The following is a 12,242-nucleotide window of genomic DNA, read 5'->3' as shown; positions in this document are numbered from 1 at the left end:
ACCATCTCAAGCAGCAGCTGTACATAAAATGTTTACAGGGCGAAGAACCAAATCAAAACAGATCCTTTATCCACAGAATAGCTTCTGAGAGTATAATTCCTGGATAAGTTTTCATTTTGGGACAACAGATTTAGGTTTTACAGTACACTGACTAATATATTAAAGCACATTCAACTCAATATACTGTATTTTCTTACTTGTCAAATCACTTCTGCAAATAAACAACTAAATGCCTAGAAATGACTAGATTACTTTTCTCAAAATATTCTATAACTCTTCAGTTTAGTGGACTACGTTCATATATGTGCAGTTAAGCCAACAAATAAACTCACACAGTAACATACACATATTGGTTTGTGCTTTAAACGGGATCAAAAGTAATGTCTGGATTAGAAAATTATCTTGATATAGCCTATTAGGAAATATTAGGAGCCCTTCATTTTTAGTAGTGAGAGGTTACTAAGAGTGGGATGGCGGAAATGTATGATGGGTATATGGGCACGGGACTATGGGAAGAAGGATATGTATGATGGGTATATGGGCATGGGACTATGAGATGAAGGATGTGTGATGGGTATATGGGCACTCGACTATGGGATGGCGAATATGTATGATGGGTATATGGGCATGGGACTATGGGATGGAGAATATGTGTGATGGGTATATGGGCACTCGACTATGGGATGGAGGATATGTATGATGGGTATATGGGCACGGGACTATGGGAAGGTGTATATTTATGATGGGTATATGGGCAAGGGACGATGGGATGGAGGATAACTATAATTTGTTATAACTAACCACAGTTAGTTACTATGCCCGGAGCTAATCTCCATGCAAGGGAGATAGAGAGTGAGAGCAGGAGCCAGGAGAGCGAGAGGTCAGACAAGCTGAGTTCAAAAGCCAGAGGGTAGCGCAGTATCCAAGGACACAGACTTAAGAATGATCAAACAGAAGCCGAAGTCAGAACCCTGACCGGAACGCAGTAACCAAGGGCACAAACAAGGAGGGTAGTCAGAGGGCAAGCCAGAGATCAGAACCAGAGAATAGCATAGGTACAGAATCAGTGTGCAGGCACAAAACGAGGGACAAGCCGGATCATACACAGGACAAGCACACGGGAAATAATGGTATACACAAGTATAGCAAGGTCAGCTGCTCAGCCGAGGACAGAACTATCACTGGCAAAATTTTGAATTCCGTGCGGTCGCCATGCATATGAAATCACCGCATGCAGACGCATCCGCATACAACTCATGTCCCTGCATACCCAATGTTAAAGATAGGTACGCAGGGAAACGCTAGACTCATGTGGCAGTAGGCGGAGCATGGGCTGAGCTTCACGGAGGAAGTAGGCTGCCATTCGCAGCACTCCTTAATGCTAGTGCGAAACTAGCCTAAGTCAACCTTCTATAACTGTACTGTGATCTCTTATATGTTCCATGGGACTGATATCTACCACTTAACATATGGTGGTAATATCCATGTTGGCCTTTATATAGAGATTATTTTCAGTAACAGCACAGTCATCTGCTGAGGTTGTAATCAAGGTTACCTGGTTAGGGGCCCACTCAGAAGTTTGCCCCCCCCCGAACCAAAACCCTGGCTACGCCTCTGCCTTCATGCATTAAAGGTGTTTTCCCCTTTCAAAAAATGTTTGGGTATAGGCTTCGGGAGTTATAAAGAAACAGACTTTTACTTTCCCTCCTTTGGTACAGTATCAGCTGTACCCCCCCCCTTGCCCTGGTCTCTGCTGTTTATCTGAAACACTAACGTCACATAGACTGTTCTGCAGTCAATCAGTTCGCTCAGTGGCTAGTGCCTTATAAATGGACAGAGATGCTGAGTACAGAGGTGAGCGAGCACTAAAATGCTTGGATGCTCGTTACTTGCACCGAGGAATTCTTAATGCTTGGATGCTAGTTTTGAGCAACGAGTATAATGGTAGTCAATGCAAAATCTTAGTATTTTTCTGGCAGACTCTACAAGGAGTGAGGCACAGGAAAATATAGCAAAACATACGTAAAAATACTCTGTTGTTAAAAAGTAATAGTAAACAGCAAGTTCTAGTAAAAAGATAATAGCAAAACAGGGTATTTAGTTGATATGTTTTTTGCAAAAAATGTATACTAAGCCGCTCTAATAAACGTCAAGGTATGCCCATCTTAGAGGAGTCCTAACTGATGTATTTAAAAGCCTGATCATGTGAATAGTACCTGTATAAGCAGGATTCAAGCAGGCAATGTCCAATGTGGACACGCTATGGAAGATGACTTTTGTGTGCACGGCCCATAAGAGAGGGGTGGAACCTCCCCAGACTTGCAATAGCAAGAAACCAATTAGACACAAAAACACACATGGGCCGTGCACACTGCAAACAAGTCTGTATGACAGTGTTCACACCACCAAAAGACTGAAGCACAGGACAGCTTTAAGATGGGTATACCTTGACGTTTGGTAGAGCGGCTTAGTATACATTATTTTGCAAAAAGCGTATCAACTAAATACGTTTTGTTATCATCTTTTTACTAGCACTTGCTGTTTACTGTTACTTTTTTACAACAGAGTATTTTTACATTTGTTTTACTGTATTTTCCTGTGCTTTGGTCTTTTGGTGGTGTGAACACTGTCATACAGACTTGTTTGCAGTGTGCACAGCCCATGTGTGTTTTTGAGACTCTACAAGGAGGCCTGGGGGGCAGTGAAAATGTTAAAATGGATTGAAAAAGTGCTGAATGGAAGGAGAACAGCATGAGGAAGAACTCTAGAAGTGTCTCTGACTCCAAGATCGTTGCTGAAAACAATGGTGTCACATTTTTACTCCACTTTAAGGACAGACAAAAAAGCATTCAAAATCAATGAGAAATTGGTGTTTACAGGAAAAAAATGTTAAGAAACATTCTTTCCTGTATAATGACTTGTATATAAGGCAACATTTAAAAAGGATTCTAACAAAATAATCTCAGTAAACGAAATTTGAATTTTTTTTATAAATAATTTGTAATTTATGAAGGAAGCATTAACTGCCAAAAATGTGCAGTGCAAAGTGCAAAGCCTGACAAAAATTACAAGCAGGGTTATCCATACATCCTTGGAAACTGACTGCAGTACCTCATTCAAATATTGTGGCCAAAGTTTAATTGTGGTATGCCCACATTCATAAAGGATCTGCACATAGTGCAATGCCAGGAAAAAAATTATAAGCAGGCTCATCCATAGACTCTTGACTGCAGAAAGTAAAGTTGATGTGCTCCTACACTCATAAAGGCTCTGAAGAAAGTGCAAAGCAAGGAAAAAAGTATGGTTATTCAGTCCAAAGACACTTGAAGGCAACAACTGGCGGGCCTCATTAAAATATTGAAGATTAAAAACACTTTATGTGCTGCTGTCATCTGGTGGTGTGGAAAAGTTGGGGCTAATCCACGCTTTGTTCATTTTTATCAGAGTTAGCCTGTCAGCACTTTCTGTTGACAGACAAGAGCGCCTGTGTTTTAGCCCCCCCCAGAGGCACTAAATACCCACTCAGACAAAACTCTAGTGGCAGGTAGCACAACACCTCCAAGGCATAGAAGGACAGCTTATGCCACATGTCCAGCTTTAAGACTCAATAGGTTTAGGTTGCAGAGGAATTAGGGTATGTGCGTACACTGTGGATTGGTCTGTGGATTTTTCCGTGCGGATTTTGCAAATTCCGCAGGTAAATCCGCAGGTCAAAAGACCTGCGGTTTATCTGCGGATTAGCCTGCGGGTTTGCCCTGCGGTTTATCACCTCTACAATGGAGGAGATGGCAATCCGCAGCGGAATCCGCAGAAAAGAATGACATGTCAATTCTTTCTGCGGATTGGAAACCGCAGCAAAACGCACCGGCTGCACTGCGGTTTCAATTTTCCGTAGGATATAATGGTACTGTACAACGCAGCTAATTCTGCTGCGGATCCGCAGGGCCAAAACCGCTGCGGATGTGCAGCAAAATCCGCAGCGTGTGCACATACCCTAAGGGGAGTACACTGGTTTTATCTGGCAGGTATTGCTTTACCATCTTTAAAAGCTTTTCCCTCCATGTCAAAAATACCCAGTCATCAGGGCCTGGATGCTGGGATGGTGTCATGAAATTGACCCAGCATTTAACCCCTTTCTGACCTTGGATGCAATAGTACGTCCATGGTCAGATCCCCCGCTTTGATGAGGGCTCCAGTGGTGAGCCCGCATCAAAGCCGGGACATGTCAGCTGTTTTCAACAGCTGACAAGTGCCCTCGATCCACCCGCGCCTATTAACTAGTTAAATCCCGCTGTCAAATGCTAACAGTGGGATTTAACCAGCGCTTCCGGCCACATAGCTGGAAATACGCGCATCGCCGACCCCCGTCATGTGATCGGGGGTCAGCGATGCATTGCCATAACAACCTGAGGTCTCCTAGAGACCTCTATGGTTGTTGATCAAGCATTACTATGAGTGCCACCCAGTGGTCGGCACTCATAGCAATGCTGTAATTCTGCTAAATATAGGCTCATTGCCTATATGTAGCAGAGCTGATCAAGTTGTGGATGCTTCTAGCCTCCCATAGAGGCTATTGAAGCATGCCAAAATTTAAAAAAATGTTTTAAAAAATATGAAAAAAAAGATAAAAAAATATAAAAGTTTAAATCACCCCACTTTCGTCCCAGTCAAGATAAAACAATAAAAAAAAAAATCACACTTACACATATTAGGTATTGCCACATTCAGAATCGCCTGATCTATCAATAAAAAAGGCATTAATCCGATTGCTAAACGGTGTAGTGAGAAAAAGAATCGAAACGCCAGAAATAAGTTTTTTTGGTCGCCGTGACATTGCATTAAAATGCAATAACGAGCGATCAAAAGATTGCACGTGCACATAAATGGAATCCTTAAAAACCTCAGCTCGGTGCACAAAATTAAGCCCTTACCCAACCCCAGATCACTAAAAATGGAAATACTATGGATATTTAAAAATGACACAAAATATATATATATATATATATATATATATATATATTTTTAGCAAATGTTTGAATTTTTTTCACCACTTAGGCTAGTTTCACACTAGCTTATTTTCCACGCAGCGCTCGGCGCCGCTAAGCCCCGCCCCCTGCCGGCTCCCTGCCCGCCCCATCCGGTCATCGCCGCCTACTATCGCACATGGCTGCATGCGATCTGCGCACCCTATCTTTAGTATAGGGCGCGCAGACCTGCGCTAGTAAGATTTTATCATGCGCTGCACACTTTTGAAGGTGCGCCGAACGCACCATGTTGCATTTTGGCGCACCTTCAAAAGTGCACAGCACACGCTAAAATCCTACTAGCGCATGGTCTGTGCACCCTATGCTAAAGATAGTGTGCACAGATCGCATGCAGCTGTGTGCGATAGTAGGCGGCGATGACCGGATGGGGCGGGCAGGGAGACGGCAGTGGGCGGGGCTTAGCGGCGCCGAGCGCTGCGTGGAAAATAAGCTAGTGTGAAACTAGCCTTAGATAAAAAAGACATGTTTGGTGTCTATGAACTCGTAATGACCTGGAGAGTCATAATGGCAGGTCAGTTTCAGCATTTAGTGAACCTAGCAAAAAAGCCAAACAAAAAACATGTGTGAAACTACACTTTTTTTGCCGCAATTTTTTTCCCGTTTTCTAGTACATGACATGGTAAAACCAATAGTATCGTTCAAAAGTAAAACTTGTCCCGCAAAAAATAAGCTCTCACATGGCCATATTGATGGAAAAATAAAAAAAGTTATGGCTCTGGGAAGAAGATGAGCGAAAAACGAAAACGCAAAACCAAAAAAAGCTGGGGTCATTAAGGGGGTAACAGTGAACACTGTGCCCCTGAGACTCCTGTACTTGGTGTGTGTCTCCCTAATCTCTCCTTCTTGATTGGGCAAGGAAGCTTGCCATCTGTACAAGCACAGAGGGAGTTGGTCATGGGGAAACAAGCAATGCCTGGTAATATTTTGGGACAGGTGATTAACAGTGAGAAAGAACAACTGAGAGGGCGATGGTGAACCTGCACTGGCAAACCATATCCACCAGCAATGGCCAATGGCAGCACAATTTACTGACAAAATTGCGTGACCTTTTTGTCATAGCTGGTAGACCTGAGTTAGCCGTGCATATTCAATCACATCTCCAGTCTTCTTTAAGGTCTAGATTTGTTTCATTCACTTTTTGCAAATGATACTCTATTCTATTTTAACAAAGAACAAAGTAGAGAGGAGCTGAACTTTATTGCTAACGACCTGCAGAACATGTGGACTTTTTCAAACTTCAGCAAAGTCCCTGAATAAAATACTGTACTTCACACTGACAGCTTGCAGTTGCTGCTTAATCTGATCTGGAAAAAGAACTTAGTGCAATGTTTCCGTTGGTCAGAGGTCTTGTTTAACCCCTTAGTGACTGAACCAATTTTAACATTAATGACCAGGCCAAATTTTTTAAATCGGACCAGTGTCACTTCATGTGGTAATAACTCTGAAACGCTTCAATTTATCCCAGTGATTCTGAGACTGTTTTCTCATGACACATTGTGCTTTGTTGGTGGCAAATTTTGATTGATATGTTTTGCGTTTACTTGTGAAAATGTCAAAATTTTTGTGAAAAATTCAGAATTTTCAAACTTTCAGTTTTTATATCCTTAAACTGGTTAGTCGTGGTGTCCAAAATAATTTCGGTAATAAATAACATTTCCCACATGTCTACTTTAAATCTGCATCATCAGCATCATTTTTCAAATGTGATTTTATTTTGTTAGGGGTGTTGGAAGGGTTAAAAGTTTAGTAAAGTTTTCTCATTTTTTTCAAGAAATTTATAAAAAAAATATTTTTAGGGACCTATTCAGATTCAGACTTTGCGGATCCAATATATTGGAAACTCCTCATAGCTGATACCATTTTAAAAACCGAACCCTTGAATACTTCAAAACTGCTGTCGGGATTTTTTTTAACCCTTCAGGTGCTACACAGAAATTAATGCAAAGTAGAATGAAAAAATAATAAATTCTAATTTTGTACTCTAAAATGATGCTTTAGCCCCAAATTTTTCCTTTTGGCAAGGAACTGTGCCGAATGCAACATGTTGCATTTTCTTGCGATCGGCGCAGTGTCAAAACGACGCATGAGCAGGCAACTGCATACATCTGCATGGCCTGCGTACCCAATGTTAAAGATAGGTACGCAGGACGCATGTCGACGTAGGCGGAGCTGAATGGAAGAGGTCCGGCAGTGAGCGGGGATTAACAGAGGAAGAAAGGAGGAAGTACGCAGCTCTGCCGAACACTAGTGTGAAACTAACCTAAGTGAGTGGTCCCATCTGGGTTTTTACTGGTTTACGGATTTTACACAGAAGCCCCGACATAAGCGCTCATCGGAGAATGCAGGATAAACATGAGCTGAACGTACTTCTGAATTTTTGGGAACTGGAATGAACACAGAGACAGCAGTTCAGGAATAGTTTTTATGTTTATTTTTGCTCAGTTCATCATGTGTTATATGTCATTAGGCAACTTTATTTGTCGCTTTTGTTTGTTTTGCTGCTATCCCACAGTAAAAATGCTTTTTTATAATAATAAAAAGTTATCTTGCTTCCTAATAGATTTAACTTTTCTATTGTTTGGCGAGCGGAGATGTATGAGGGCTTGTTTTTTTTATATTTTCCCAGATTGAGTCATAATTAGTGCTTGTTTTTTGCAGGACGCTTCGGTGTCTTTATTTCTACCTTCTTCTTTTTTTTTTTTTTTTTTTTTCTTACATTTGACTTTCTGATCGCTTTTTATTCATTTTTGTGTGTATCAGTATAATAAAAAAGTTACATTTTGGTGTGTTATTTTTTTTCTCTTACAGTATTCGCCGTACAGTATAAATAGCATGCCAGTTTTATATATCAGAGCGTACATTTTTTTTTGTTTATCTTTGTTTTAGCACAAACGCTTCCTTTTAAGTGGCAAACGGATTTTAGTGATTTTTGCGCTCCTTTTTTTCTGGTTTTTTTTTCACACATTTTATTTTACTTTTTTTCACAAAGTCCCACTGTGAGACATGTAGAATGGTTGGTCTCATGTACTGCAGTGCCTCCGACCTGTCAGCGAGTCACTGACTGCGCCTGTGAGGCCCAGCTCCAAAACTGGCCCAGGCCGATACCGCAGGTTGTCAGTTGTCACATGTTTTCATGCGTATTGACTGTCGTTAAGGGGTTAACTCCTTGCCTCTGCAGCCAATTTTCATTTTTTCACGTTAGCTTATTCCAAAAGCCTTCACTTTTTTATTTTCCATCAATTTAGCCATATGAGGGCTAACTTCCTACAGAACGAAATGTACTTTTGAAAGATTACATACATTTTACATTTTACCATATATTCTACTGAAAGAAAGGGGAAAAAAGTCCAAGTGGGATACAACAGTGAAAAAAAAAATGCAAAATTTGTTATTTTTTTTTGTGAGAAATCTACTTCTTTCACCTCCTGGACTGATCTTTCACATTGTCGAGAAATCACAGATAATGCTTTTAAAATGTTATGGAGGTAGGAGCTAGTGGCAGACACAGATTTTCTGCTGCAAGTTCTTCTCAAACAACAGTTATATTTCCCCATAGAACTGTATGAGCATCAACTGTCATCTCTAATATCTTTAATGGGGAAATGGGTACTCTCTGAAGACCTACTCTGAAGACATATTTTACTTGTAAATGGAGAATTTTGAGAGCGAAAGATCAGTCCAGGAGGAGTAAGAAGCTGATTTCTCTAATATGATACTAGCTGAAGAGCCCGGTGTTGCCTGGGCATAGTAACCAACTATGGTTAGTTATAACAAATTATAATGATTATATTGCGCATAAAAACATTTCACATTGTATATTCAACACTGCAGATTTGCAACACAAATTAACTAAATGATTACCCAAGTATTGATAGTATTTTATTTTCAACTCATTCAAGAGCCTTTTGATAAACAACATTTTTGCTTTTTCCTACAAGTGCATAGACTGCATCCTCACCTATCCCTTGTAGACTCAAAAACGCAATGAAAACATGCAAGTGACATAATGTACCTAATAGGTGAAGCAACGTGTTACAATATCAGGGATGATTAATGAATTGTTACTAGTGATGAGCGAGTGTACTCGTTGGGTTTCTCCGAGCATGCTCGGGTGGTCTCCGAGTATTTTGGCGTGCTCGGAGATTTAGTTTTCGTCATCTCAGCTGCATCATTTGTGACTTGTAGACAGGCTGAATTCAGGTGGGATTCCCTAACAAACAGGCATTCCACACATGTATTCAAGCTGCCTAGCAGTCGCAAATCATGTAGGTGAGGCGACGAAAACTAAATCTCCGAGCACGCCAAAATACTCGGAGACAACCCGAGCAACGAGTATACTCGCTCATCACTAATTGTTATGCATAATCCCTTGATATCTTTGTAGGACTGTTATTGTTTAGCCCCCCAAACTCACTTAATATGCCAATAATGTCTGTAAAGCGCTGTGGAATTAATGGCACTATATAAATGAGTAAAATACATTTTAAAAAATTAAATATAGTGGTCAGCTGAACAATGGTTCAACTGGCAGCTACCTGACTCATCCATACACAACAACACTAGTGGTGCCTAATATTCCTGTGTTTTAGTGATAGATCTGTCACCATAGAGAACACAAAGGGTCTGCAGTCCAAAATCGGACACACCTGATCCTTATTGTTCTTGGGACACCATAAATGTTGCTGCAGGCTGAACCCCTTGATATCTTCTATTAGTCAAATGTGTATGGGTTTCTGTAAGTTTGAGCAAATGACATTCTTGGGAAGCAGTACCATTGCATTGCTGACTTTTACGGAAGCCATTAGTAATCTGGATTCAGTCTCTTTGGAAGTGATAGATGAGAATTTTAATTTGTGCAGTTGAGAATAAATGTTTAAAATTCTGCGGTTCGATATGACATGCTCTGTAAATTACAGTAAGTGAAACTAACTAGCAATTGTAATAGACTAATAAAATATGGTGCATAAAGATTTCAGAATTGACTTTACAATTAGGCTAAAAATGGGAATTGGAAATGTGATCATTGCTGCCTACAGAAAATAAAAAGAGATAAATAGCAATTTGACACCTAGGCAGTCTACTCCACAATACTTTTTCTCATTTCCATTTTTAACCTATGCTAGACCTTTAATAGAAAAGAAAGGTACATTCATGAAAATGATAATGCCCCTGTCAAGGGAATAACACGACAGAGAGGGGCCAAGATACTATTGTGTCCGGTTTCATGCACTCCTTCATTGGTTAGAAGTACTTTACCATTGTATTAAACTGTGCATATTTTTTTCCTTGCTAGCAGTGCAAGGCTTAATCTGTTCAGTTGAAGCTCCTGGAACTTTTCTACCTGGATTGTCTCAGCTGCTCAGTGTTGGACACTCACCTCTGCTATATATGTTTGCCTCTGGCATTTAAGAATTGCCAGTGTTAGTTCTGGTTGGAATCAGTGTTTGAAGATTGTTCAGGAGATTGTTGCTTGGAATTTTGTCTGTGTGCACATCCTAATCCTCTTCTATTTGATTTCTCCTTTTTTTTTTAACTCCCCTGTGTTCCATTCTGTTGCTTGGTGTGAGTATTTTGTATGCTTGGTATTTTCATTTATCCCTGTCCATCTTCCCTTGTTTGCCTGGTTAGTATGTTCCTATACACTTCAGCTTTTTATTTCCCTGGATGGGGAAGGGGACAGATAGAGTTTGATATAGGAGCATAGAAATGCGTGAGAACTCTGCGTCTCCACCATCAAAAGTAATCTGGGGGACATAGATATACAAGGGTGCACCTAGTTCTAGGACTATGGTTGGCGCCCAAAATCCCAACACCTACGTGACAGCCCCACAGGGACATAGATGAGCCACATTCCCGGGGTGTGTATCTACTTTGGTTAGAGTATTTAGATAAAGGGTAATCTGCCCAAAGTCCTATGATATAACCAAAAAAGATTCCAAAGGCCTAGTAATGGCACTTCCCATACACTTAAACATTTCCTACAAAAATGGAATTATATGCCCAATATAAATAAATCATAATCCATATTTATTCAAACAAATGTAATTAAAATCAGAAAATGGAGATACATATGCAAAATTTGACTACTAATCACAAATCATATAATGGTACAATTCACCTTCTATTCATGGTGTTACAAAAATTAATTTAGGGACAAAAAGAATTTTCTCTGTTAAAAATAAATATATGTGGCAAAGTGTTTAGTCTACACCAAATATAAATTATTCCCTAAATATTAATAAACACACAGATGTCCACACAATGAATAAATAGAGTAGGTTAAACATCCATAAAAAATATTCCACAAAAACTCTCACGAATGCAGCAGTGCATATCATCAAAAATTACATAGAAAATTCTTTAGTGATATATTAAGCTTTGCAAAGTGCAATAGTGCATAGCAGCAAAGTTTTTAGAAAATCATTACAAGTGCCAGATGATAGACCCGTCTGCAAAGTGCAATAGTGCATACCAGCTATACATAGCAGCAAAGTTAAATAGACATCACATCAATGTGCATAGTAATAGATGTGCCTGCAAATTGCAAGTAGTGCATAGCAGTTATTAGATTTGTGGAGATTTTGCCCAGTCAAAACATCATTTTGCAGAAAGTCACACCAGAGAAATTGTACCTGACCTGTGAGTAGTCCTGACGCCCCGACGCGTGTTTCACGTATAGCTTCTTCTATCCAATATTTAGATGCTAAATGGAGCTGTGAGGTGGTATGCCCCACAGAATCCAAATTACCATGAGTACCACAAGATTTGCTACTTAGTAGCATGATGTGTACAACTTTAAAACTTAGATTTTAAATAGACATGATAAAAATTTCACCAACAAAAAGAAATTCTAAAACCACCAAAAACTCTTACTAACAGTTTCTGACTACACACAGTCCACATCAGTGACGAGGACAGTCAGATAAGAATGTAGTTAACAGCAACCAGTGAGTTTACGACTGGTGTCAGTCTCTCAGCAATGCTTTTATCATAGGCCGATCAGTATCTATGTTGCTGAGGCAATTCTTGGAAATACATTTTATCATGAAAAGATAAAAAAATGGAATGGTCTCACCAATTTTTCTGTTGTGGACTGAGTCCTTGTTAGGGTCGATGTCCAAAAGTCAATTGTCAGTCTAGCATAAAACCTTCTGGTGTACACAGGAAGGGAGATCTAGGCCTGACCCTGATGTACCC

At 40.1% G+C, this 12,242-nt stretch overlaps 1 protein-coding gene across 2 annotated transcripts in view; it reads left to right on the top strand.

The window, feature by feature from the left end:
• The window catches only part of LOC141088709 (microsomal triglyceride transfer protein-like), a 181,832-nt gene that overhangs the window by 93,135 nt on the left and 76,455 nt on the right, over positions 1-12,242 (top strand). The gene's annotated exons all lie outside the window — the stretch shown is intronic.

The sequence above is a fragment of the Dendrobates tinctorius genome, unplaced genomic scaffold, assembly GCF_039654945.1.
Source record: "Dendrobates tinctorius isolate UK_male_01 unplaced genomic scaffold, ASM3965494v1 ptg000040l, whole genome shotgun sequence".
Taxonomy (NCBI): Eukaryota; Metazoa; Chordata; class Amphibia; order Anura; family Dendrobatidae; genus Dendrobates; species Dendrobates tinctorius.
Note: the sequence above shows the minus strand (reverse complement) of the source record. Positions and strands in the feature narration are given on the sequence as shown.